We start from the raw sequence: 26,056 nt of genomic DNA on the forward strand, positions 1-26,056 counted from the left end.
GTAACTCCTCTACAGATATAATTTACTTTTAGGTATCAGAATTATTTTATTGCCTTTATCAGCTCATCTATTGAGCTAAGGAATAAGGACCTTCCAATTTGTTTCTATGAGGTTTACCTATTTAGTAGCCTGTAAGGGTCTCTCGGGTTTGTCAAATTCCTGACCTGCTAGGAAATTCTTTATTACCTAAAAAGCTCATATTCTTTAAACCATAGAATCAATTCCAGGACAGTTTCCTGAGAGTGGTATACTGGAATTGATTCATACTGGCTCATGAGAGCTCATTGCTAAATTTATAGGAATTTTGGGAGCTGCTTATTAAACATGGCCATTATCAGACATTAAACTTTGTAACTTATAATTAAATGGGTTGTATTTAAATCAGTGATAATAAATACTCAAAACTTATCACTTCCTAATTATTGTATGACCTTTTTAAAAGCTATTTTTAAAAATTGAAGTATAGTTGATTTGTAATGTTCTGTTAGTTTCTGGTATACAGAAAAGTGATTCAGTTATACAAACATAGTGATATATGTATAATATTTTTCATATTCTTTTCCATTATAGTTTATTATAAGATATTGAACATGTACCACAACTTCTTTTTCCATTCATCTGTGGTTAAAATACTATATAATGGTGTGTTATTGCATGTCTCTTCCCAGGTCCATGTTTAGTGATGTTGTGTTAAAATTGGCCATGATGGAAGTGTTTACACCACAGACACCGGCAAATGCTTTTTTTTCCCTTTGGTGAGCTGGATGTTAAATATTTACTAGCATGTTACTGTTTGCATGCATTTCCCTTCAACCTGTAAAGTACAGTCCTTGGTCCTGGTAGCTTGTCCTATGTAATTAAATGACATTTGAGTCTTACTGTTGCAAATTTGATTTATCCAGTCAAACCTTATAGGAAAGAGAATGAATATTTACTAAGCCTGAGTAAATAACTACATGATTATAAAAAATAGAGGAATTTGGCAAAAGCATTTTGAATAATATCCAACCATTGTTACTGTTGTTTTGGGTAGTGTTGATAAGACCTATTAATATAGTCTATAGAAGCTCTTTTTAAGTTTCTCTAGGTTTTTTAACGTTGAAAATATATACTGAGAATTTTCATAAAAAATTTTTTTCCCATGAATTCTGAGGGATGTTGGAATAATACACCACTTAAAGAATGTTTCGTTCCAGTTTATGAAAGTATGTAGTATGTAATGACTGAGCGACTTCACTTTCACTTTTCACTTTCACGAATTGGAGAAGGAAAGGGCAACCCACTCCAGTGTTCTTGCCTGGAGAATCCCAGGGATGGCGGAGCCTGGTGGGCTGACGTCTATGGGGTTGCACAGAGTCAGACACGACTGAAGCGACTTAGCAGCAGCAGTATGTAAGTATCTCTACCTTAAACTGATAGAGATAAAAAGAAAGAAAAGGATTTTTTTCTCATATATCTACTCAAAAATAGAACATTAACTACAGTTAAATAAGTTCACTTAATCCCAGAAAATTCTTTTTTTTTTTTTACACGATCTCAGGATAAGTAGGCTACTTTCACGGGATCATCTTTTTCCAAGCTAGAAAGCAAGAAATCCTTGATACAGACAGGGCATGTTTCTGTGGATGTCAGCTCCAGGGGGAAGCCTGCACTCTTGAATCTGTTTATTGTACTATCAATAAAGTACCTGCTGCAGTTTTTATTGAATCTGTTTTTGAGGTTACTATCAAAAACTTCAATTTTTCTTCTGAGTTTATGGCAGAGGCCTTTAGGCAGATATGAGGGAAAGGCAGAGACCATCTTGTTTATGACAAGCCTGAATGACTTAGACTGTTTTATTATAACATTGAATAATATCAGAATGGAGGAGAGTGAGCCGTCTAATCAATTTACAAGCATTTAGTCAATGATTTCTGTGGATAGTGAGGGCATTCATCCGAGGGCCTTTAATTCAACCTACAAAATGTGTTTTGTTTGTTACTAGTTGACAAGAGCATCTTAAGCCTACTAGTAAAATCTTTCTTCTATTTATTTATTTTGTTTAAAGGGATTAATTTGTTGAAAGTTATTTGGTTAGTTTATGTATATCAACTTAATATGGTGGGTAATAAAGAGGTTGTTGGGTAGGTGGCTGATTTATGTAATAGACATGGGGAAATTTTATATTTCTAGAGCATAAAGGAAGTTTGCTATGCTAAGTCACTTCAGTCGTGTCCGACTCCGCGTGACCCCACAGTTTACAAGCCACTTTATGGTTCTTAAAATTGTCCTTAGCAAACCTACCTGAGGTTTGACATTGAGAGTGTGTGTGTATGTTTATGCACATATTTGGTGGTGGCTGGACAGAACTGGGACGCTTCTCTGAATGTAGTTTCAGTGTGCCCCAAGGGCTCAATGAAGGGATATGACTGCTATTAGCAAAAATAATGAAAAGTAAACACTGGGGTAGGAGGTGGAGAGGGGAGCAGATGGTTCCCCATATAGAACAAAGCACAAAGATGAGAGAGTCCTGTTTTTGCCTGTCTGTGCACTAAAACTGCTTAAGGAGTTGCACATTGAGAAACAGTCCTCTTCTAGTTTACCAATAATTTTCTTCTTCACATCTTAGTTTTGATTGACTTTAGGGTTGTTCTAATTGTTAAATTTAAAATTCTTTTTTTTTGCAGATGTTCTATCAGGTTGAGGTAGCTCCTCTCAATTCCTAACTTGCTGGTTAAATGGATATTGGATTTTGTTAAATTACTTTTGTTGTCAGTTAATGTGATTGTTGTTGTTGCTGTTGTTTAGTCACTAAATTGTGTCCAACTCTTTGTGACCCCATGGACTGTAACCTTCCAGTCTCCTCGGTCCATGGGATTTCTCAGGCAAGAATACTGGAGTGGGTTGCCCTTTCCTTCTCCAGGGGATCTTCCCTACCCAGGGATTGAACCCATGTCTCCTGCTTGGCAGGAGGATTCTTTACCACTGAGCTACCTAGAAAGCCCTAAGATTTATTTTAATGGGAAATATTAATGGTTTTAAAACGTTTGAAATACAGATTTTCCTGAACTTAAGTGAAGTTCGCCATAGAAAGATCCAGATAGAGAGCATGACTGAATAATTATTCAACTCTATCAATAAGATTCAGCACATATTTCTTTTACTTTACACTTTTAGTTTTAAAAACATCATTCCAGAAAGTTTGGAAAGCAGAATGAGACACAAATAACTCATATTCCATCTCCTAATGTAACTATTATCATTTTTGGTAAGTTTCATTCCAAAATTTTATCATATGTACATCTATGTTATTTAAAAATTGCAGTCATAGTGTGCACACAATTTTGATTACTTTTTTCCTCTCAACACTGGGTCATAAGCATTCTTCATGTTGCCACAAAGTCTTGGTAGCCCTAGTTCTGGTATTTTCTTAATGTGGAATTCCTTTAATTTTTTTGTTAATTAATTAATTAACTAATTTGGCTGCACCAGGTCTTAGTTGTGGCACTCGGGATCCCTAGTTGCAGCATGTGGGATCTGGTTCCCTGACCAGGGATTGGACCTGGGCCCCCTGCTTTGGGAACTCAGAGTCTTAGCCACCGAGCCACCAGGAAAGTCCCTGGAATCCCTTTAAATAGGAAGCTCCCTTAGTGCCTTTCAAGTGCCGTACCATTTACAAGACAAGAAATGCACACAGGTTTCCAGGAACATAGTTATTGTGTTAAGTGAGATAGAACTACAAAGAGGTTGAAAGGAAGCTAAATTACTCCCTTTGTTAGCAGGGAGTGGTAATGTGTAAATGTGGACTGGTAAGCCAGTGTATCTTTTTTTCTTTTTTCCCCTCAGGAAAGCAGTCAACTCCATATTAAGTTTCTCAACCAGGTGTCCAGATGAGTTACAAGGTGTATCACAAGTGATTGTTAATGTTATAGTATAATTTGTGAATGATTTGCTTTCATCATGCATGGGAGTTAATTCAGGTCACTCTCACTCCTGGCCCTCCCCAGTAGTTTTGGGAGCTCAGTAGGACTAAAGCTGTATGTGGGGGTTGGAGACCAGGAGAGGGAGGAAGGACAGAATGCAGTTCCTTTCTCCTCTGGCCCCCCGAGTTATGGAGTCTCATATACTTCCTCTCCATTCTGCAAAGGACAGGTCAGAATTCCTTCAGTAACTCTACTTTGTGCTTGTCACTACCCCAGAAACAAAATGCCATGTAAATTATCTGTTGTTACTGCAGTATTTTAATAGACAATAAATTTGAACACATTGAATGAGAAAGGACAATGTAAAACCAGTAACTGTGCCCTTCAGATTTTAGTCTTAGAAGTCACCAAGGTCGATTTTTGTATGTCTTATCACAGATGTTGATTCGAAAGCTGTGGTCATGTAATTTCTATTTTACCAGCAGAGTTGGTATTTCACATCTTTTATTGATAAAATTGACTAAAAGGACTTGAAAAATTAGATCTCATGTCATTTTCATACCGAATTTCAAAAATCACCAAGCCCCTTGACATGCTATGTAGTTCGAGTGATTAGAATGAATGAATTCAACACATATTTCCTTAGCACTCTAAGTCCTCCTAATTTATCCCTGTGTCCTTCCAGTGCTCTCAGACCACTAGGCTGAGAGAATATATGTCTGAGAGTAGCCAGTGTCACATATTCAGATCCTCCTTCAACCTACATTTTGAAAGCAGAAAGCAGTCGCTGATCAACACACTGCCTGACAATCCTTTTTCTTAAACCCATAGGAATGGGTTCAAGCAATGCACTCACTAGCTTGATGACTTGATAGCTTAACTCCTATGGCTCTTTTGAGGTTCTTTTTGCAGCTACTGTCTTCTAGAGAGCTATTAGGGTTTCAGTCCTAATCATCACAGGAGAAGAAACCTTATTTTTTTTTGTTAACAGGGAGATCAAACCAGTCAATTGTAAAGGAAATTAACCCTGAATATTCCTTGGAAGGATTGATGCTGAAAGTTGAAGCTTCAATGCTTTAGCTACCTGATGTGAAGAGCCAACTCACTGGAAAAGATCATGATGCTGGGAAAGATTGAGGGCAGGAGGAGAAGGAGGGGGACAGAGGATGAGATGGTTGAATGTCGTCATTGACTCAACAGACATAAGTTTGAGCAAACACTGGGAAATAGTGAAGGACAGGGAAGCCTGGCATGCTGCAGTCCACGGGCAAAGAGTCAGACACGACTGAGTGGCTGAACAACAGCAACAGATGTGAGCCAGTGAGCCCTGAGGGAACTCAGGAAGGAGAAGAACACCTGCCATCTAGCAGCCATCTTTCCAGGCTTCTCTGGTGGCTCAGACAGTAAAGAATCCAGCTGCAATTTCAGGAGACCTGGGTTTAATCCCTGGGTCGGGAAGAGCCCCTGGAGAAGGGAATGGCAACCTACTCCAGGACTCTTGCCTGAAGAATCCCATGGACAGAGGAGCCTGGCAGCTATAGTCCTTGGGATTTCGAAGAGTCAGACACAACTGAGCGACTGAACAACAAATGATGACACAGGTTAACTGGACTTACGGTGGTGATCGTAATCGAATCATTATGTTGTACACGTGAAACTAACATAATGTTAAATGCCAATTATACCTCAGTAAATATTAAGAAGAGGTGGCAAGAATACACAGAAGAACTGTACAAAAAAGATCTTCATGACCCAGATAATCACGATGGTGTGATCACTGACCTAGAGCCAGACATCCTGGAATGTGAAGTCAAGTGGGCCTTAGAAAGCATCACTACGAACAAAGCTAGTGGAGGTGATGGAATTCCAGTTGAGCTATTTCAAATCCTGAAAGATGATGCTGTGAAAGTGCTGCACTCAATATGCCAGCAAATCTGGAAAACGCAGCAGTGGCCACAGGACTGGAAAAGGTCAGTTTTCATTCCAATCCCAAAGAAAGGCAATGCCAAAGAATGCTCAAACTACCACACAATTGCACTCATCTCACACGCTAGTAAAGTAATGCTCAAAATTCTCCAAGCCAGGCTTCAGCAATACATGAACCATGAACTTCCAGGAAGTTCAAGCTGGTTTTAGAAAAGGCAGAGGAACCAGAGATCAAATTGCTAACATCCGCTGGATCATCGAAAAAGCAAGAGAGTTCCAGAAAAACATCTATTTCTGCTTTATTGACTATGCCCAAGACTTTGACTGTGTGGATCACAATAAACTGGAAAATTCTGAAAGAGATGGGAATACCAGACCACCTGAGCTGCCTCTTGAGAAACCTATATGCAGGTCAGGAAGCAACAGTTAGAACTGGACATGGAACAACACACTGATTCCAAATAGGAAAAGGAATATGTCAAGGCTGTATATTGTCACCCTGTTTATTTAACTTACATGCAGAATACATCATGAGATATGCTGGGCTGGAAGAAGCACAAGCTGGAATCAAGATTGCTGGGAGAAATATCAATAACCTCAGATATGCAGATGCCACCACCCTTATGGCAGAAAGTGAAGAGGAACTAAAAAGCCTGTTGAGGAAAGTGAAAGAGGAGAGTCAAACAGTTGGCTTAAAGCTCAACATTCAGAAAACGAAGATCATGGCATCCGGTCCCATCACTTCATGGGAAATAGATGGGGAAACTGTCAGACTTTATTGTTTGGGGCTCCAAAATCACCGCAGATGGTGACTGCAGCCATGAAATTAAAAGGCCCTTACTCCTTGGAAGGAAAGTTATGACCAACCTAGATAGCATATTGAAAAGCAGAGACATTACTTTGCCAACAAAGGTCCGTCTAGTCAAGGCTATGGTTTTTCCAGTAGTCATGTATGGATGTGAAATTTGGACTGTGAAGAAAACTGAGCACCGAAGAATTGATGCTTTTGAACTGTGGTGTTGCAGAAGACTCTTGAGAGTCCCTTGGACTGCAAGGAGATCCAACTAGTCCATTCTAAAGGAGATCAGTCCTGGGTGTTCTTTGGAAGGACTGATGCTAAAGCTGAAACTCCGATACTTTGGCCACCTCATGTGAAGAGTTGACTCATTGGAAAAGACTCTGATGCTGGGAGGGATTGGGGGCAGGAGGAGAAGGGGACGACAGAGGATGAGATGGCTGGATGGCATCACCGACTTGGTGGACAATGTTTGGGTGAACTCCAGGAGTTGGTGATGGACAGGGAGGCCTGGAATGCTGCGATTCCTGGGGTTGCAAAGAGTCGGACACGACTGAGTGACTGAACCCAACTGAAATAGATAGATAGTACCTCCCTCCTCCAATTGAATTCATTTGTTCAGCAAATATTTATTGCCCTGATGAGTGTCAGGCTTTGTGCTATGTGCTGGGGTACAGAGCTGAGGCTAATAGAGAGGGTCTCTGCTCTAGTGGAGTTTTTAGTTCAGCTGGCCGTAGACATGAGTGAAGTCATCACAGTCTGCGTGTACTGTCACAAAGAAGCTGTGCCTAGAGCAGCTGTGCTCTAGGGAGCCTAGAAGAGACACTACTGCTCTGAGGGAGCCTCCTTGCAGATTCTGTGGTGCAAGAGGAACCAGGTGAGGCAAAGGAGATGAAAGGAGGCCAGCGAGTCTGGAGGACAAGAGTGGAGTGGGAGGGGGTGGAGGAAGGGAGCCGACTTTGAGGAGAAACATGGAGAATTTGTGTTTAGTTAAGTTGAAGTTGTTTATGAGATATCCATGGGGAGAGAGAGACCAGCTAAGCAGTAGGATGTGCTCTTTTCATGTGGAGTGGACATCATCTGGGAGATGAAAAATTACTGGAGAGCTCATGTAATTCCAGAGAGTCAGCCCTCGTCCTTCTGGCTGCAGGAGTTTGTTCATCTCTGGTCTGCAGTGACACCGTGGTTACCCAGCAACGCCCTTCCCTTCTCCTGGGTACCTAACTTGTGCTTCCTCGGGATGTCTGCTGTTGTTTCTCTCTTGTGTCTTCTGGAGTCTGCCGACTGCCATCCGCCTGAGGAAGAAGAGCTGACTGGCCCATGTGGCCACAGGTGGGTCTGGGGAAGGACTTTCACATCTCCCATCTGCTGGCACATGGAATGAGTCAGTGGTGGTGGTCATGCAGCAGTGAATCTACAAAGCCCCACCCAGTGGTATACTTTCAAATGGTGTGTGAATTTTAACTTGATTTGTAATAAATGTAGGAATTGATCAATTATACTGTCATGTATTGTGATGCTTTGAGTCAGAAAACCTGGGTCAGATTTTCTTGTGGAGTCATCCTTACCCTCCACTTCTAGAATCAGGAGAAGCTATATTTCCTAGATGGCTATGAATATTAGACAGGATAATGCTTGCGATAGACTTGGCTATCTGTAAAAGACCTGGGAGCGTTCTTTATTATTATGGTTATGGCATGATTTGGAACCCCTTTATTTATTTAATTGAAATATAGTTTATTTGCAATGTTGTGTTGATTTCTTCTGTATAGCAAAGTAATTCAGTTACATACATATATATGAGAGAGTCATTTCCTAGGCAGGTTGATAAGAAGTCTAAGGGTCCCTAAGGGGAGAGTGGTCTGGAATTCTCAAGGAGGAAGAAAGGACAAACTTTTTTTCCCTCTACAATCTTTAGGATTATATAACAGTAATGTATCCTGCCTGAGGACAGTCTCTGGATTAAACCTTCTGGCTAGTCCTGTTATCTTAAAATCTAAATTATGGGAGTAGGTCTGGTGAGGTCTTTACAACCTCCAGACATTCTTTGGATTCATTGGAGAGTATATAACTCCATTGCTAACACTAAGCAAGCGAATACTCTTTCTACCCTCTTCTGATGTCTATGTCAGAAGCTTTCTCTATCTCCTTTATACTTTAATAAGACTTTATTACACAAAAGCTCTGAGTGATCAAGCCTCGTCTCTGGCCCCGGATTGAATTCTTCTCCTCCAGAGGCCAAGAATCCCGGCGTCTTTGTGTGGTTCAGCAACAACCTTTCATCTGTATATCCTTTTCAGGCTCATCGGTAGAGAATCCCCCTGCAATGCAGGAGATGCAGCAGCCACAGGTTTGATCCCTGGGTCAGATCCCCTGGAGAGGAAATGGCAACCCATTCCAGTATTCTTGTCTGGAAAATTCCATGGACAGAGGAGCCTGGCAGGCTCCAGTCCATGGGATCGCAAAGAGTGGGACACAACTGAAGCAACTGAATAGCAGTAGCAGAATATCCTTTTTGTATCCTTCCCCATTATGGTTTATCACAGGATATTGACTATACATTGAATGTATTTCCCTGTGCTATACAGCAGGACCTTGTTGTTTATCCATCCTGTATCTAATAGTTTGCATCTGCTAATCCCAAACTCTGAATCCTTCTTTCTCCACCCCTTGTCCCCCTTGGCAACCACAAGTCTGTTCTCTATGTCTGTGAGTCTGTTTCTGTTTCATAGATAAGTTCATTTGGGTCATAGTTTAAATTCCACATATAAGTGATATTATATGATATTTGTCTCTTTCTGACTTAGTATGATAATCTCTAGGTCCATTCATGTTGCTGCAAGTGGCATTATTTCATTCTTTTTTTGTGGCTAAACAGTATTGCATTATATATATCTACCACATCTTCTTTATCGCATTATATATATCTACCACATCTTCTTTATCCATTCATCTGTTGATGGGCTTTTTTTACCTTGCTTCCATGTCCTGGCTGTTGTAAACAGTGCTGCTATGAACATAGGGATGCATGCATCTTTTCAAATTATAGTTTTCTTCAGATGTATGCCCGGCAGTGGGATTACTGGATCATACGGCAATCTTATTTTTAGTTTTTAAAAGACACTCCAAACTGTTCTCCCTAGTGGCTGTACCAACGTACATTCTCACCAACAGTGTAGGAGTAGAACCCCCCTCATTTTATTCCTGCATTTATAAAGCAGCTTCTAAGTGAACTGCTCTCTGCTGAGCCTCTTTGAGACGACCTTGGAATCCAGAGAAATCCCCAAACTAGAGTCATGGCAAAGGAGTGAGTGTTTTCCCAACTGCCAACCCTGCAGCCAAGCCTGGTCCTGGGCAACACTGTGAAGTAATCGACATCTGTGTCACTTTCCCGGCCTGGTTGTCTTTTGGGTTATCATTTCTGCGTCTCTTCCATGTGCTTTCTCAAGTGATTCGTGTTTTCCAAAGTGAGCTCATCATATTAATCATATTAGGGTGTGAGTGGCCTGTTTAAGTTGTCTTTGTATCTTAAAGGAAGACCAATAAAGCTCAGAGGGAGGAATCATCAGGCCCTGCAGAAAAGGCAGGGTAGGAGAAGCAGAAGTTATTTTGAAGCTGTGGTGCCTTCCTGGGCATCCCTGAAGTCACCTGCTTCAGGGCCCACCTGGTCTCCTTATCCCAAGGCCAGCCTTGCTTGGCCTGTGCTGACTACTGCCACTGCTCCGCCATCTGGAAGAGAGGATCAGGAAAACTGCTTCAGTTTCTTGCTCTCCTAGGGTCAGGCTATGGGCCACAGCAGCTTGGGCAGAAGCAGGGTTGATGGCGGTTGGTGGTGGCAGGGTGTCATTACAACACTAATGAATCACGGCTGGGCCTGGCTCTCTTCTCTGACTCAGCTTGAAACTTCTTTCTGTTAACAGGAAGCCAGTAACCAGTGAAGTCAAAAGCTTGTATGAAACTCTGGATTGGAAACCACGGGGTGCTTTTTAAGCTTCTGTTTCTAAAATAAGAAGGGAAGCCATCAGAGAGAAGCTTCCCTGTCTCCTTTGATGCGGAGGGACTGGGTTGGTAGAAGGTTGATTGTGAGTCCAGGCTTTTGTTTCTTATGAAACGAAAAAATTGTCCAGGAGTTTACAAAAACAGGAAGCTGGCAATGAGTGCTATTGGAATTATGTAAATCAAACAGTTGCTGTGGAATGCAGGTGGCAGTCTGCCTGTGGGGAAGACCGAGAATGAGGCCAGATGGGAGCAGCCAGGTTATCAAGTGCTGTTAGGGCACTGGCGAGGAAGCTACGAGGCAGGGCGGCAAGAGGTGGGGGTTTGGTCCATCACTCCCCTGGCGTTGTCAGCCCAAGGCACTGCTGGAACGGTGGGGCAGCCCAGGGGCAGCAGGGAGCAAGGGCTGTCTACGTGCAGTGTGAGAAAATGAAGATGCTTACATCTCTCCAGGAGAGATTTCTATCTTCTCGTGGATATAAAGGATGGAGCCACATGAGTGCTGGAGGCCCCTTCTGTGCACAGGTTCTAGAAGGCCCTAGCAAACCGACAGCTGCCAAGGGGGCTGGGAACCCAAGCTGTGGTGTATGCTCCCATCAGGAAGGGAGCTGGCAGCACCATGATTTATCAGTGATTCACACACTTGGGGAATGGAGACATTTTGTTTTGGCTTGTTGTTCTGGGGTGTATTCTTTTTCCTACCTTTTAAAAGTATTGTTAGTTCAAACGTTTAAGTCAATTGAAATGCACTTTGTTTTAGATTAAAAATTTTTTTAAATTCCTGTTATTTGAAACTTCTAAGACAACTAGATAGCCTGCTAAGGTATCACAGTACTAGGATTTGGGTTCTCAGCTGTATACTGGATGCCTTTGAGGGCAAAGGGAAGGCCTTTGGTACTGATAAGAGGGGTAACCACAGGAGTATTTTTGCTTGCTTACCGCTCCCCACTCCGGGCAGTGTTGACCTCTGGGGGGTACTTGATAAAATTTCCAGACTCATTACTAATCACATTTTCTGGCTTCTAATCGCTCTTCCCTGCAGTCTATCACTCGTCCTGCCATCAGAGTTAGTTTCCTTAAGCCAGTGTATTGTGTCACCTCCCTTCCTCAACAGTTTTCAGCGTGGGTCTCCCCACTGCCTACAGGTGAAGTCCAATACCTTAGTGTGGGTCAAGGAAAGCCCCTCATGATTTAACCCTCTAATTCCTTTCAAGTGTCAATGTCTTTTACAGTCCTCCATGTTCCCCCACCACCCCCCAAATTCTTGCTATACATACTTTTGAGGTCATCTCTTGAACATCAAGACATGAAAAGCTTGGCTTATACAATCCAGGGATTTATTTGCTTCTGGGTTTTTAAAAAAAAGGACATTATCTGTCTGAGCTGCAGGCAGGGCTTGATCCAGCAGCTCAACAATTTCCCCAAGGACTCAATTCATTTTCAACTGATTCTCATGGTCTCAAGATGATTGCCAGCAACTCTTGGGCTTTGTGCTTCTTTGTTCATGTCTCTAAAGAAAAACAGAATGTCTTTGCCCCAGCATTCCTAATCCATCTTCAATCTGATTGTTGCTTAGTCTCTTCAGACTTTTTGTGACCTCCTGAACTGTAGCCAGCCAGGCTTTTCTATCCATGGGATTATCCTGGCAAGAATACTGGAGTGGGTTGCTGTTTCTTCCTCCAAGGGATCTTCCCAACCCAGGGATGGAATCTGTGTCTCATGTGACTCCTGCATTGGCAGGCAGATTCTTTACCATCGGGCCACCAGGGAAGCCCAATCTGCTTAGACTTTGTTTATGCCATCTTTTTACTCCTGCTCCAAACCCAGCGGTCAATGCGAGATGCAGCTGCAAAGTTCCTCCTTACATCAGAACTTTTTCCCAGAACTGAATGGACCCTTAAATGGACATTGGGAACTGTTGGGAAGAAGGAAGACAGGCTAGAACCTAAGGAAGCATCCAGCGTTGTTCACTCCATACACTCTGCACCTTCTCATTTCTGTACCTCCCCCGATGCTTCCATTGGCTTCCACTGATCACAGTCCTATCAGTTCAGTTCAGTTGCTCAGTCGTGTCCGACTCTTTGCGACCCCATGAATCGCAGCACACCAGTCCTATACATGCTTTAAAACCTTGCTCAAGTACCACTGCTATGTCTCTTCTGTTCTCCTGGTAAGATTAATCCTTCTTCTCTCCCCCACCTCCCCCAGGATACACCATACTTGTAGCTCATATGTAAATGCATTTATTCTAGCTCATATGTAATTCTCTTTGGCATTTGTCTCGGGCAAAATATGCTGTTTTCCTGTACCCTCACACTCAGGACTTTTGAGGCCAGATGTGTGGTTTTTGCCCACACCAACCCATTCTCTGACACCAGCTGGGTGTCCTAGAGTTCAATTCAGTTCTGACACTATTTTCTGCCTATAAATTTAAGGGCTTAGTCCCACAGACTGTCCCACTTCAGATGCTAATTGCTAGTCCCAGGCTGTCACTTGTACTTCTGATCAACTGGCTATCAGTTGTGGTTCCCATGACCTCCTATTTAGGTTGGATAATATGCTAAAATGACTCACAGAATTCAAGAAAACATTTGTGTTTACTAGCTCATTATAAAGGATTCGACAGAGGATACAGATGAACAGTCATGTGAATAGGTACATGGGGCGAGGTCTGGAAGGATGCTGAGTGTTCAGGAGCTTCTGTCCCTGTGGAGGTGGGGTACACCATCCTCCTGGCACATGGATGCGTTTACCAGCCTGGAAGCTCTCAGAACTCTGTACTTCAAGGCTTTTTGTGGAGGCTTCATCACATAGGTATGATCGGTTGGGAACTCTTTTTGCTGTTCCTTTTCCCTACCCAGGTGGGGCTGAAAGTTCCAAGCTTCTAATCATGGCTCAGTTTTTCTGATGACCAACTCCCCATCCAGGAGCCCACCAAGATTCATGTCCTTAGAACAAAAGATGCTCCTAGAAAGTTCCAAGGGTTTTAGGAGCTCTTGTGTCAGGAATGAAGGTCAAAGACTAGATATGAGAAACCAGAGACAGGGACACCTATCTATATCTTACTACTTTATAGCATTATATCTAATTGTTAATTTGTCTGACTCCTCCAGTTAACAGGAAGACCCTTGAAGTAGGGGGAGTCCTACTCAGCTCATTGTAGTGTTGAATGGTCATGAGTAATAATAATATCATCACTGAGAGCTTTCTGTGCAAAAGTCACTTTTTAAAAAACGCTTCCCAGAGAATTTTATTTAGTCTCATTTAGTGTTGGCAACACAGTCAGCAGCAGTAGAGACTTGAACATAGATTTCTCCTACTCCAGAGTTCATGTTCTTAAGCGTTTATCATGTTTATGCAGAAATTTGCAAAGAGATACTTTCCTAGAAGATAAGTCCCTGTAGAGGTGACTCTGAGTGGAGAAGGTAGAGGAGGGCAAGGAGGTTGAGGCTCCCTGAGAAACTGAAGGGATGGTATGGAGGAGTGTGGGGTAGGGATCAGGCGAGTAGAGGAACTTATGGGCTTTGTTCAGGATGGTTTGCCAGAGAAGAGTCTTCCTTTCTGGTACCGCTAATAGGCAGAATCGGAAGTGCTGCTGAGTATGGTACCCTGACCTAGACTCCTGTTTGCTTGGAGTCCTCACAAATGAGGGAATCAAATCATTTGACTGGCTTGATGAACTGGAAATGAGAAACCCAAGTGACTGCTAAGATAAAAGAAGTGGTGAAACTTCACTGGTGGGCCAGTGGCTAAGACTCCACGCTCCCAACGCAGGGGGCCTGGGTTCCGTCCCTGTGCAGGGAACTAGATCCCACGTGCTGCAATTAAGACCAGGTGCAATCAAGTAAATTAATTAAAAAAAAAAAAAAAGGAGTGGTGAGACTGTTTCCAGATATTACCTGTGAGAAAGCACCCGGGCAGCAGAGGGCTTCTCCCTGTAGAAACTCCATGCTGATGACTTTGAGGGAGGAGACGAGGGACCTCTCTGGGAGCAGAAAGCCCAGGTCTCCTGAAAGGTGGCAGCAGTGCAGCAGGAGCTGAAAACCTGTCATCTGGAGGCTCACTCCTTCCTTCATAACTGAGCCCACATTGCCTGCTCCAGGGCCCCCTGGCTTGGGAGAGCACAGGGCAAAGCCTTTGCCCCTCTGGAGGTGGCCTTGCACTAGCCAGTCCTGGGGAGGTGATTTGCTATTCCTCCAAGAAGAGTTAGGGCCCCCCACAGGATGGGGGCCAGGTGGATGGAGCCTAGCAATTACTGAGCACCCCCCTGCCTGTTTTTCCTGCTAAGTTCTTCATAAACAATCAGTTGAAAAAGACTGTCCCCTTTTCATAGGCTTTACCACTGGGTGTTTTCAAAAGCAATTTAAACACTGGCAAACATAAAGGAAAGCTTTTATCCCTTCTGTAACCACTGAAAGGAAGCGGTGGATTTAAAAACCATATGAATTGCAAGGAACAGAGCCAGAGAGACAGAAAAGGTGGAGGGGAGGGTGAGACAGATGATGAAAATGTGTGAGCTGACGGGGTAGAGTGGAGGAGGGCAAAGGTGGGGGGATAGGTCCTAGGGAGGGAGAGAGGGGAAGAGGGCAGGAAGGCGGTGCCAGCCTCGGGAGGAGTCTGTTCTAAAGCACATGGCCCTCTGGGGGAGAGAAGCCCGCCTGGGAAGCCTGGGAGACTTCCGCAAGGATGAAGTCACCATCCTTTTGGGAGGAGGCTGTGAAGGAGGATGGTCTTTATTTTGTATTAAGGGCCAGTCTGCAGTTTAGTCCACAACTTAGTAAATTTGGGGTAAAACTTAACTTTGTTCAGTTAAAATTTCTATTTGTTAAGCAGAGTCTGAGACACCGGCCTCAGGCTTGATTGAAAGCTAGGCTGTCAGCACACGTAGTAGCCTCTTTCTCCAGTGTTAGTCTTCTGGCCCGTAATTCCTGTCTTCTCCTCCCTGGCTTTTCTTCATTAGCTTTGTCTCTGTCTTGCTCCCCCTCTTCATTTCCTTCCTCCTGGCATGGGCAAAACCCCGGGGTTCCCTGCTGAGGGAAGGCATGCCTTCCAGGGGCTCCGGGTGCTGAAATTGACGTCCCGGGCCTCCCAACCCCCAGGGCCTCACAGGCGGTGGCCCAGGGAAGGCCTGTGTCCGAGGTTGTCCAGGCCCAGCCAAGTCCGGCGCCTCGTCGGTGCCCACCCACGGCACAGGGGCGGGGCCCCCTCCTAATCTTATCCTCGCACAACCCTGCCGCGACCGCGCACGGGAGCCTGGTATTTAATAAGGGGAGTTGGAGTGCGGTCCTCCCACGAGGAGAGGCGAGCAGGAGACTCTCCCTATTGAAAACACAGCTGTTGCAGAGGAGATAGACAGGAAAGCCGACCCAGCCCTCTGGCAGAGGCCTCGGCGGGAGTGCCAGCTCCTGTGAAATAACAGGCCCAGCCCAGAGGCGCAAACATGCGGTCCTGGCGGTAGCCAGGCAACCGGTTTCCAGGAGGGCGGGAGCTGGAGACCCCTCAGTCCCCGGGAAGGCAAACAGGCGCTCCCTTCTTTAAGGGAGTCCCATCTTACACCTGGTCGGAGGAAGGGGACTGGGGAGGCCTGTCCTGGGTGGTGGAGGGGTAAGCAAGGGGTAGGTGCTGCCAACCTGGTTTCGTTCTAATGGAGTAAGCTCACTCAAGTTACTTGCTCTCTTTGAGACTCACTTTCTTCCTCTGAAAGATGACAATAATACTTGCCCTGCTTACTAAATAGGCTGTTCTGAGAATCACGTGGTTGAATGATGTCTTCCAGAGTTAAGATCTGGGCTCATACCCTACTGTTGCCATGTGTTAACTGACCTAAACATCTATTTTCTCATCTGGGAAGGACAGTAATAGAACCTGCCTCATTTGGGCCGGTGAGGCTGGAATGAGCTTAATACAGTGCTTGGTTTATTATAAAACTGTACTGTTACTCACTCAGTCATCTCAGACTCTTTGTGACCCCATGGACTATATAGCCCACCATGCTCCTCTATCCATGGAATTCTCCAGGCAAGAATACTGGAATGGGTAGCCATTCCCTTCTCCAGGGGATCTTCCCAACTCAGGGACTACACCCTGGTCTCCCACATTGCAGGTGTATTCTTTACCATCTGAGCCACCAGGGAAGCCATAGTTTATTGTAAGTTGCTCAATAAATGTTGCCTCTTGTCATCATCAAATGCAAAGATTTTGTGTCAGCATTTTGTAAACTCTGGTGCATTGTTTAAAATGTGGGACATTATTCTTACATGTGAGGCCAGCTGAAATTCTGGGTTCTAAGCAGTATTTTGTAAAGGAATTCTCTTTCTGGTTTCTTTTCCCCTTAAGAAAGTTTCCCCTTTCTTTCTGTGGTCCTTTGGGGTCTTCAGTGGGAGGCTTTTCCTGTGATTTACTCACTCTGCGTCTTCTGCTGGTCCAAATCCCACTCTCCTCTGGGGCCCAACTCACCTCCTCCAAGAAGTCTTGAGTCACTAATCTTCAGTCTTCAGTTCAGTCGCTCAGTTGTGTCCAACTCTTTGTGACCTCATGGACTGTAGCACACCAGACTTCCTTGTCCATCACCAACTCCCAGAGCTTGCTCAAACTTATGTCGATCCAGTTGGTGATGCTCTTCAACCATCTCATCCTCTGTCATCCCCTTCTCCTCCTGCCTTCTATCTTTCCCAGCATCAGAATCTTTTCAAATGAGTCAGTTCTTCATATCAGGTGGCCAAAGTATTGGAGTTTCAGCTTCAGCATCAGTCCTTCCAATGAATATTCAGGACTGATTTCCTTTAGGATTGACTGGTTTGATCTCCTTGCAGTCCAAGGGACTCTCAAGAGTCTTCTCCAACACCACAGTTCAAAAGCATCAATTATTCGGCACTCAGCTTTCTTTATAGTCCAACTCTCACATCCATACATGACTACTGGAAAAACCATAGCTTTGACTAGATGGACCTTTGTTGGCAAAGTAATGTCTCTGTTTTTTCATATGCTGTCTAGGTTGGTCATAGCTTTTCTTCCAAGGAGCAAGCATCTTTTAATTTCATGGCTGCGGTCACCATCTGCAGTGATTTTGGAGCCCAAGAAAATCTGTCACTGTTTCCATTGTTTCTCCATCTATTTGCCATGGAGTGATGGGACTGGATGATCTTAGTGTTTTGAATGTTGAGTTTTAAGCCAGGTTTTTCACTCTCCTCTTTCTCTTTCATCAAGAGGCTCTTTAGTTCTTCTTCGCTTTCTGCCATAAGGGTGGTGTCATCTGCATATCTGAGGTTATTGATATTTCTCCCAGCAATCTTGATTCCAGCTTGTGCTTCATGCAGCCCAGCATTTCTCATGATGTGCTCTGCTGCTGCTGCTAAGTCGCTTCAGTCGTGTCCTACTCTGTGCGACCCCATAGATGGCAGCCCACCAGGCTCCCCTGTCCCTGGGATTCTCCAGGCAAGAACACTGGAGTGGGGTGCCATTGCCTTCTCCATGATGTACTCTGCATATAAGTTAAATAAGCAGGGTGACAGTATACAGCCTTGCGTACTTCTTTCCCAATTTGGAACCAGTCTGTTGTTCCATGTCCGGTTCTAACTGTTGCTTCCTGACCTGCATATAGGTTTCTCCAGAGGCAGGTCAGGTGGTCTGGCATTCCCATCTCTTGAAGAATTTTTCACAGTTTGTTGTGATCCACACAGTCAAAGGCTTTGGAATAATCAATAAAGCAGAAGGAGATGTTTTTCTGGAACTCTTTTGCTTTTTCGATGATCTGGTGGATTTTGGCAATATGATCTCTGGTTCCTCTGCCTTTTCTAAAACCAGCTTGAACATCTGGAAGTTCACAATTCACGTATTGTTGAAGCCTGGCTTGGAGAATTTGCTAGCGTGTTAGATGAGTGAATTGTGCTGTAGTTTGAACATTCTTTGGCATTGCCCTTCTTTGGGATTGGAAAGAAAACTGACCTTTTCCAGTCCTGTGGCCACTGCTGAGTCACTAGTCTAACTCCCCCTTAATTTACAAGACTCAGTTGTATCTAAGTCATGTCTGTAGATTTAGATTGCTGGAATTCAAAGCTGGTATTTGAGCTCTGTGGCCTTGGGTAAGTAACTAAATCTTGCCAAGCCCCAGTTTCCTCATCTGGAAAATGGTGAATGGGTAACGACTTCATTGGGTTGTTAAGTGGATCAGGGGAGACCCTGTTCCTGAAGTCTGCATGTGTTCACCACATTGTAAGTGCTCAGTTGAGGTTCATTATGACTTTTATGTTGCTAATTGCCTAATGTCAACATTTTTGTAAACTTGTCTTGAGTTTAAGCTCTTTAAAAGCAGGCATATCTTCTGTTTTCCCATCATATCATGAATTGTGGTGTACATGTGTTGGATAATCAATAAATACCTTGGATACATTTTCCTCCCATTTAAAAAATAAGCCAGAAGGCTGATTATTTATTTATTTATTTTGGGTTGCCCTGGGTCTCTATTGCTGTGTGTGGGCTTTCTCTGATTGCAGCGAATGGGGGCTACTCTTCCTTGTAGTGTGTGGGCTTCTCACTGCAGTGGCTTCTTTTTTTGTGGAACACAGGCTCAAGGAAATTCAGTTGACCAAGATTACACAGCTGCCAGGATTGAGAATCCAGTGCAGGTCCGTTTGACTTTAAGGTCTTATTTCGTTTTATCTTACTATTTGTGCCTTTTAGTCACACTGTCTTTGCAGAACATATTCTGAACTTTAATTTCATTTACTGCTTATACTGACACCATACCAACTCTTGGTGTTGGACGAAATTGAACTCTCAATCGATGACCAAAAAAATCTGCAGATGCAAAGTGCCTTGAACAGGTTGAAGCCTTAACTGGAAGTAGTACTTTGATCCCTGTGATTTATGGCAATAAAAGTTTGGTTATTTCTCTTGAAGTGATTGGCTTAAATTAAGCTTAATATTGTTTGCCACTTTGAAAATGCACTCTCTCTCCAGCCCCCAGTCAGAAAGATTTTGGTGCCCAAGGAGGGAAGCTTCTTTATTTTTAGGAATCTTGGATCATAGAATTTTGACTTATAATGATTCTTTGGGAATGAATCTTTTGGGACAAGTGAATCTCTTGGGAAGGAATTCCTTTGTGACAAAGGCAGCTGGGTGTTAAACACAAACAACTCCACAGCGAAGTGGTGTCGGTGTGAGTCACCAGGACAGGGGCTGCATTCTCATCCTCTGCACACACAACCGAGGAATGTGAAACACTGCAGGCAAAGTTCTGAAGCGAGCACATTCCGTCTCGACTGTCTCTGCTCCTTCCCTTCAGGCTTGGCCTGTGTTTTGCCAGGCATCGGTGCTCTGCTTTGTAACACCCTCCTGCCTCCTCCCAGCCCTAGTAGTAACAGATCTGCTGGCAGTCACGGACTCCACTGCTCAGTGGACTGAGTTTTAGTGTGTGTGTTAGTTACTCCTGGGGGCATTTGCATGGCGGAGGATGAGTCAGAATGGGGTTTGTCTCATCCCTACCTCTGAGGCCTTCCCTGACAGTAAACCTGACCTAGCCCTTTTAGGGGAACAGTGTGAGATCAGAAGGGGAGCAATAAGTCACCATGTCCAGCAGCCATCCTTTGTTGTTCAATCCCTCAGTCGTGTCTGACTCTTTGCGACACCATAGACTGAAGCACGCCAGGCTTCCCTGTCCTTCACCATCTCCTGGAGTTTGCTCAAACTCACGTCCATCGAGTCGGTGATGCCATCCAACCATCTCATCTTCTGTCATCCACTTCTCCTCCTGCCTTCAATCTTTCCTGCCTTCAGCCATCCTTGAGAAATGGAATTAGTTGTTTTTACATTAGACCCTTTTCTGTAGTGGAATTTTACATGTATTTAGCCATCAGACTATGCCCAAAATTGGACTAGAGAGGAAATGATCATGTTTTAGTCAACCCAGAAAAGAGGTGTGTACAAGGCCAGGAGTTAGCGTTAAGACACAGAATTTGGTTTCAAATCTTGACTCTGTCACCTAGTAGCACTGGCACCCGGGCAGGCTTAGTATCCGCTCTGTGTCTCAGTTTTCTCATCAGTAAATGAAGGTAATAACAGTGCCTGTCTTCTGGGTTTATTATGAGCATTAAATTAAAGGAATATTTTTAAAGTGATTAAAAATAATGCTGGGCATATAATAAAGTCTGTATAAGTGTTTGTCAAATACATGTATATTTGGTATATCTCAGACCCCCATGATGTTAGAGAAATACATGTATATTTGATATATCTCAGACCTCCATGATGTTAGAGACTGCAGCCTGATTTGTTAACTAGGGTCCACGGTTAAATCAAAAGGTTTTGAGCATAGGTCCCCAACCATTTTGGTACCAGAGACCAGTTTCCTGGAAGACAGTTTTTCCATGGACTGGTGGTGGGGAGATGGTTTGGGGATGATTCAAGCATATTACACTTACTTATACTTTATTATTATTGTGTGTGTGTGCTCAGTCTCTCAGTTGTGTCAGACTCTTTGTGACCCCATGAACTGCAGCCTGCCAGACTCCTCATCTGTGGGATTCTCCAGGCAAGAATACTGGAGTGGGTTGCCATTTCTTCCTCCAGAGGATCTTCCTAACCCAGGGATTGAACCCCTGTCTCCTGCATTTCCTGCATTGTCAGTCGTATTCTTTACCACTGAGCCACCTGGGAAACCCTTTCTATTATTATTACATTGTAATATGTAATGAAATAATTACATAACTCACCATAATGTAGCATCAGTGGGAGGCCTGAGCTTGTTTTCGTGCAACTAGATGGTCCCATCTGCGGGCGATGGGAGGACAGTTGGAAGCGGCTGTCAATATGGATGAAACTTCACTCGCTTGCCTGCTGCTCACCTCCTACTATGCGGCCTGGTTCCTAACAGGCCATAGATTGGTACTGGTCTGTGGCCCAGAGTTTGGGGACCCCTGGCTTTGAGTATAACACAGCCTGAACCCCAAATTAACCCCATCCTTGCTCTTTTATCAAAGGTGTCTGCAAGAAGCAGGTACCTGGCATCTTGCTTCCCAGTCAGAGTCTTACTGAATGCAGAAACCTCATAGGCTTATCAGTGCGAGGGACCAGTTTAAGTTTATACCTTGTGTCAAGACTGCTCCTTCAACTGGTTATATATACAGTCACATTTGAAAGTGTCTGCTATCTGCCTGTACATGGAGGCTTGGTCCCGACTAGACCATGAATGTTGTTTATAGTTCACTTACACGTTTGACATCTGTGCCTAAGGGGTAAGCATTTCTGCCCATCCTGGACAGCTCTTCATTGTTTATAGGCTCTTCTCTCTGAAAGCAAAGTCCATTTCCTTGAATGTCAGGAGCAGGCCATCTGCCATAGCCAAGTAACAAATGAGACAGGTTTCCAATTTAGCCCCTATTTTCTGTTATTTGTAAGCGTTGTGAGAATCCAGGCCTGTGTGCTTTTGGTGATGGGGAAGCTTCTCTTAAAAAAGAGAAGCTAGATGGTTTGAGATAAAACCTATCCCTCCCCATTTACCCCCAGATGCAAGCTTTTCCCTCCTTTCTAACTCTCTAGCCATGTTTCTTTTTTGACAGTGGTCATTAAAGCCAGATGTGGGCCTCTTCAGACTCCCAAGATGGTACAGGGTGAAACTTGGAAGAGTTGTAAATGCCTTTGGCATTTGAAGGAGTGGGCTTTCCCAACAAAGACAAATATGTGAACTAACACAGTTGGACTCCATACTGTATTTGCTTCTGTCTTAATTGGAATTCCTGGGATGCAATTTCCAATTTAATGAGCAGTGAGTTAGCTTGCATTCTATAGAATGGGGCCATAGGCCATGAGTGAAACTCTCGGCGGGAGTTCTTCATGCTAAAATATTGCTACAGCTTTCTGACTGATCTTACTTCTAGTTCTTCCCTGCTCTAATCTCTTAAACATATCTTGGCCTGTTTGGTTTTCCTAAGCATTGTGTTAGTCACTCAGTCATGTCTGACTCTTTGTGACCCTATGGACTATAGCCAGCTGGCTCTTCTGTTCATGGGATTTTCATAGCTCTGATCAAATTACTGTCCTTCTCATAAAACTTCTATGACTCCCCATTACTTACAGTATCAAATAGACAACTATCCACTTAATTCAGCATCCTTAGAAATATGGCTTAGCTCTACCTTCCAACTTCTCCCACTAATTCTGTATGTATATGTTCTCATGATCTTCCCTGGTGGCTCAGATGGTAAAGAATCTGCCTGCAATGTGGGAGACTTGGGTTTGATCCCTGGGTCAAGAAGATCCCCTGGAGAAGGGAATGGCTACCCACTTACTTGGAAGATTCCATGGACAGAAGAGCCTTATGGGCTACAGTCCAGGGGGCAGACATGACTGAGTGACAAACACTTTTGGTGCTTCCCTGGTGGCTCAAATGGTAAAGAATCTGCATGCTGGTGAAACCTTATTGACTTTATTTATTAAACATTTATTCTATGTGACGTACAGTGTTAGACTCTGGGGTTCAAAGATAAATACAGTAAGATTTTTTTAAAAATAGAAGTTATTTTATTTTGGCTGCACTATGTGGCTTTTGGAAGCTTAGTTCCCCGACCAGGGATTGAAACCTAGCCTCCTAGCAATGAAAGCACCAAGACCTAACCACTGGACCACCAGAGAATCCCCGACAATTAGATTTTTTTTTTATCATAAAGTAACTTATAGTTTGGGGCTTCCCAGGTGGCTCAATGGTAAAGAGTGAGCCTGCCAATGCAGGAAGTGCAGGACACATGGTTTTGATCCCTGGGCTGGGAAGATTCCCTAGAGGAGGAAATGGCAACCTGATCCAGTATTCTTGCCTGGAAAATCCCATGGACAGAGGAGCCTGGCAGGTTACAGTCCGTGGTGTTGCAGAGAGTTGGACATGACTGAGCGACCGAGCACCCACCCAACTTATAGTTTAGTAGTGGAACTAGGCATTTGAGCAAAAACTGGAGGTAAAATGTGTCAGATACTAAAAGGGAAGAGTAGCCCTTAGTGTCTGCTCCTGGGCGAAGATCAGGGTAAGTAAAACCCCCTTTACTGCTGGTATATTGGCCATGAGTATTCTTCTTGGTTCCCTCTGTCTGTTCTGGCTCCATGCTTCCCCCACCTCGGATATCACCACCCTGCCCTGGAGACTCGGCACCCTTCTCTCTGAGTCCAGGGCCCCTGCACAGTTCAGGCTCTTGCCATCTCCCCCCAGACTCTTGTCACCATCTCCCAAGTTGTCTCCCCACCTCCATACAACTGTCAGAGTGGTCTTTCTGCATACCCCCAATCTGATCGTGTCACCGCCCCAGGAGAGACTCCTCTGTGGCTCCTTGGCCACCAGGTGATTCCAAAGCTGTGGTGTGAGGTGCCCAGGTAATGAGACAGGTGCTCAGGCTCTGGGTGCCTCTGTGTTTCCCTCACCCAGGAGTGTGAGTGCTGGAGTCACGGCAATGCCTAAGTCTGGCCTGTCGGGGTGGCAACTAGAGCTAAAGAGTGTCCTGAGGCCTCGTTGCACCCTCAGAGCTTCAGTGGACTGGGTCAGTGTCTCCCTGGAGCCGTGGGGCAGGAGACCTGAGAAAAGTGGTGGTGTCGCAGCTTGGCACTTTCTTGGCTTTTTGCTGCTGGCCCACCCTCTTCATCCTGCTTAGCTTAAGCTTGATCCCTGAACCCTGGACTCATCCTTCCTCACTGACCCATGGATGGCATGTCTGGATGCTCTATGGGGAATTTCTCCAGGGTGGCTCTGCTTCTGGGAAGGGGGGGCAGAGGCAGGTGAGGCTGGAGGCCTCGGTGGGAGCCAGGCGCTCCCTGCCCCGTGCGAAGGAGTGTAGATTCCATCCTCCACAGGTGGGGAGGCCTTACGTTTTCAGTGGGGGCCCAACATGGTCAGATTTGTGCTTCAGGACTATTGCATTCAGCAGTCTGGAGCCACAGAGGCCAGTTAGGAGGCTAAGAATTGAGGCAATTGAGACGGTAGGGACCAGAACCTTATCAGCGTCCCGGCCAATCGCTTGCCCTTGATGCTGTGGGGATCAGGTAGGCAGGGAAGAAGAGCCATAAGAGGAGATGAGTTCCAGGATCAGCCATCAGAGGTGTTTCCTATGACTCCACAGGGGATTCCGGAGCCAGTGGTCTCCGTACTGGGTCTGCTCGGACTAGGCCTCTTCTGGTGGTGGACGCCCGAGGCCAATGGCCTTCCCTGTTCCTGCCACGTCCTGTCTGCCGAGAGAAGGGGTCACGGGACAGGAGGTGAGCTGCCTCATTCCACCAGAGGCCCTGCACTTAAAAAAGCTGGGCTGGACATGTAAAATAAAAGCCTGAGGATGTGGTTTGGGTTGTCCCTGAAAAAGATGTCTATTTATGTGTGGAAGGATATTTTCAGATGAGGCTTCATGTGAATAAAGGGAGGCTGACCTCTCTGTCAGGGCTGTTCCTTCAAAGCATGGTGCATTACGCTATGTCAGTTCTGAGGGAGCCGCCGACGCGGTGGCCTGTTCATCTTTATTGGGGAGACCCATCACAGTTGTGGTGAGGCCAGAGGGCTGCCTGTCAAATTTCCAAGTCTCTAGTCTCAGTGCAGTGTACATCTCATGGTGTGATGTTAGACAAGGCACTTCATTTCCCATAGACTCTCTTTAACTATCTGTAAAATATTCCTCCATCTTTTCAGAAGTGACAGGAGATGCAATTAATTTGTGTTTGTGAAGTGCTCAGAGGCCCCCAGATGGAAGCTGCTGTGAAATAGAGAGAACTTTCTCCACCAGGATGGAACCTGTGGTTTCACGGTCAAGCTCAGATGTGATTGCTGCTGCTGCTGCTAAGTCACTTCAGTCGTGTCCGATTCTGTGCGACCCCATAGACGGCAGCCCACCAGGCTCCCCCGTCCCTGGGATTCTCCAGGCAAGAACACTGGAGTGGGTTGCCATTTCCTTCTCCAATGCATGAAAGTGAAAAGTGAAAGTGAAGATGCTCAGTCGTGTCCGACTCTTAGCGACCCCATGGACTGCAGCCTACCAGGCTCCTCCGTCCATGGGATTTTCCAGGCAAGAGTACTGGAGTGGGGTGCCATTGCCTTCTCTGAGATGTGATTGCTGATTTTCATGATTTCATATTCTGATTCTTGGAGGATTCATACTCACTTCTAGTGTCTTTCCTTCTTCTTGAAAACTATTATCTAGGAAAATTCTTTAAAAATATAGAACTGTACAGATATCATGAGTAGCCCTGTACCCACTAACCAAATAAACATTTTTTACAATTAACAGTTTTATTAGCATTTAAAGCTATTTTTCTCCAACGATACACTGTGTCATGGTTTTAAACCATGTTTGTTTTTTAAAAGAAAAGAAATAAATGTTTGTATATCTCCCATCCCACCCATTGACCTTCCTCTGACCCTTGAGGGGACCCTGTGGTGGATATGCACCCATCCTGTCCACGAGTATGTGCCCAGTTG

The 26,056-nt window shown here is 44.5% G+C and overlaps 1 long non-coding RNA gene across 1 annotated transcript in view; it reads left to right on the forward strand.

Annotated features, from left to right (window-relative positions):
• The window catches only part of LOC139176348 (uncharacterized), a 66,268-nt gene that overhangs the window by 33,447 nt on the left and 6,765 nt on the right, over positions 1–26,056 (forward strand). The window contains exon 2 of the long non-coding RNA XR_011560755.1: positions 24,714–24,849. This is a non-coding gene — a long non-coding RNA (uncharacterized lncRNA). The remainder of the gene's footprint in view (positions 1–24,713; positions 24,850–26,056) is intronic.

Source organism: Bos indicus, chromosome 16, assembly GCF_029378745.1.
Source record: "Bos indicus isolate NIAB-ARS_2022 breed Sahiwal x Tharparkar chromosome 16, NIAB-ARS_B.indTharparkar_mat_pri_1.0, whole genome shotgun sequence".
NCBI classification, from domain to species: domain Eukaryota; kingdom Metazoa; phylum Chordata; class Mammalia; order Artiodactyla; family Bovidae; genus Bos; species Bos indicus.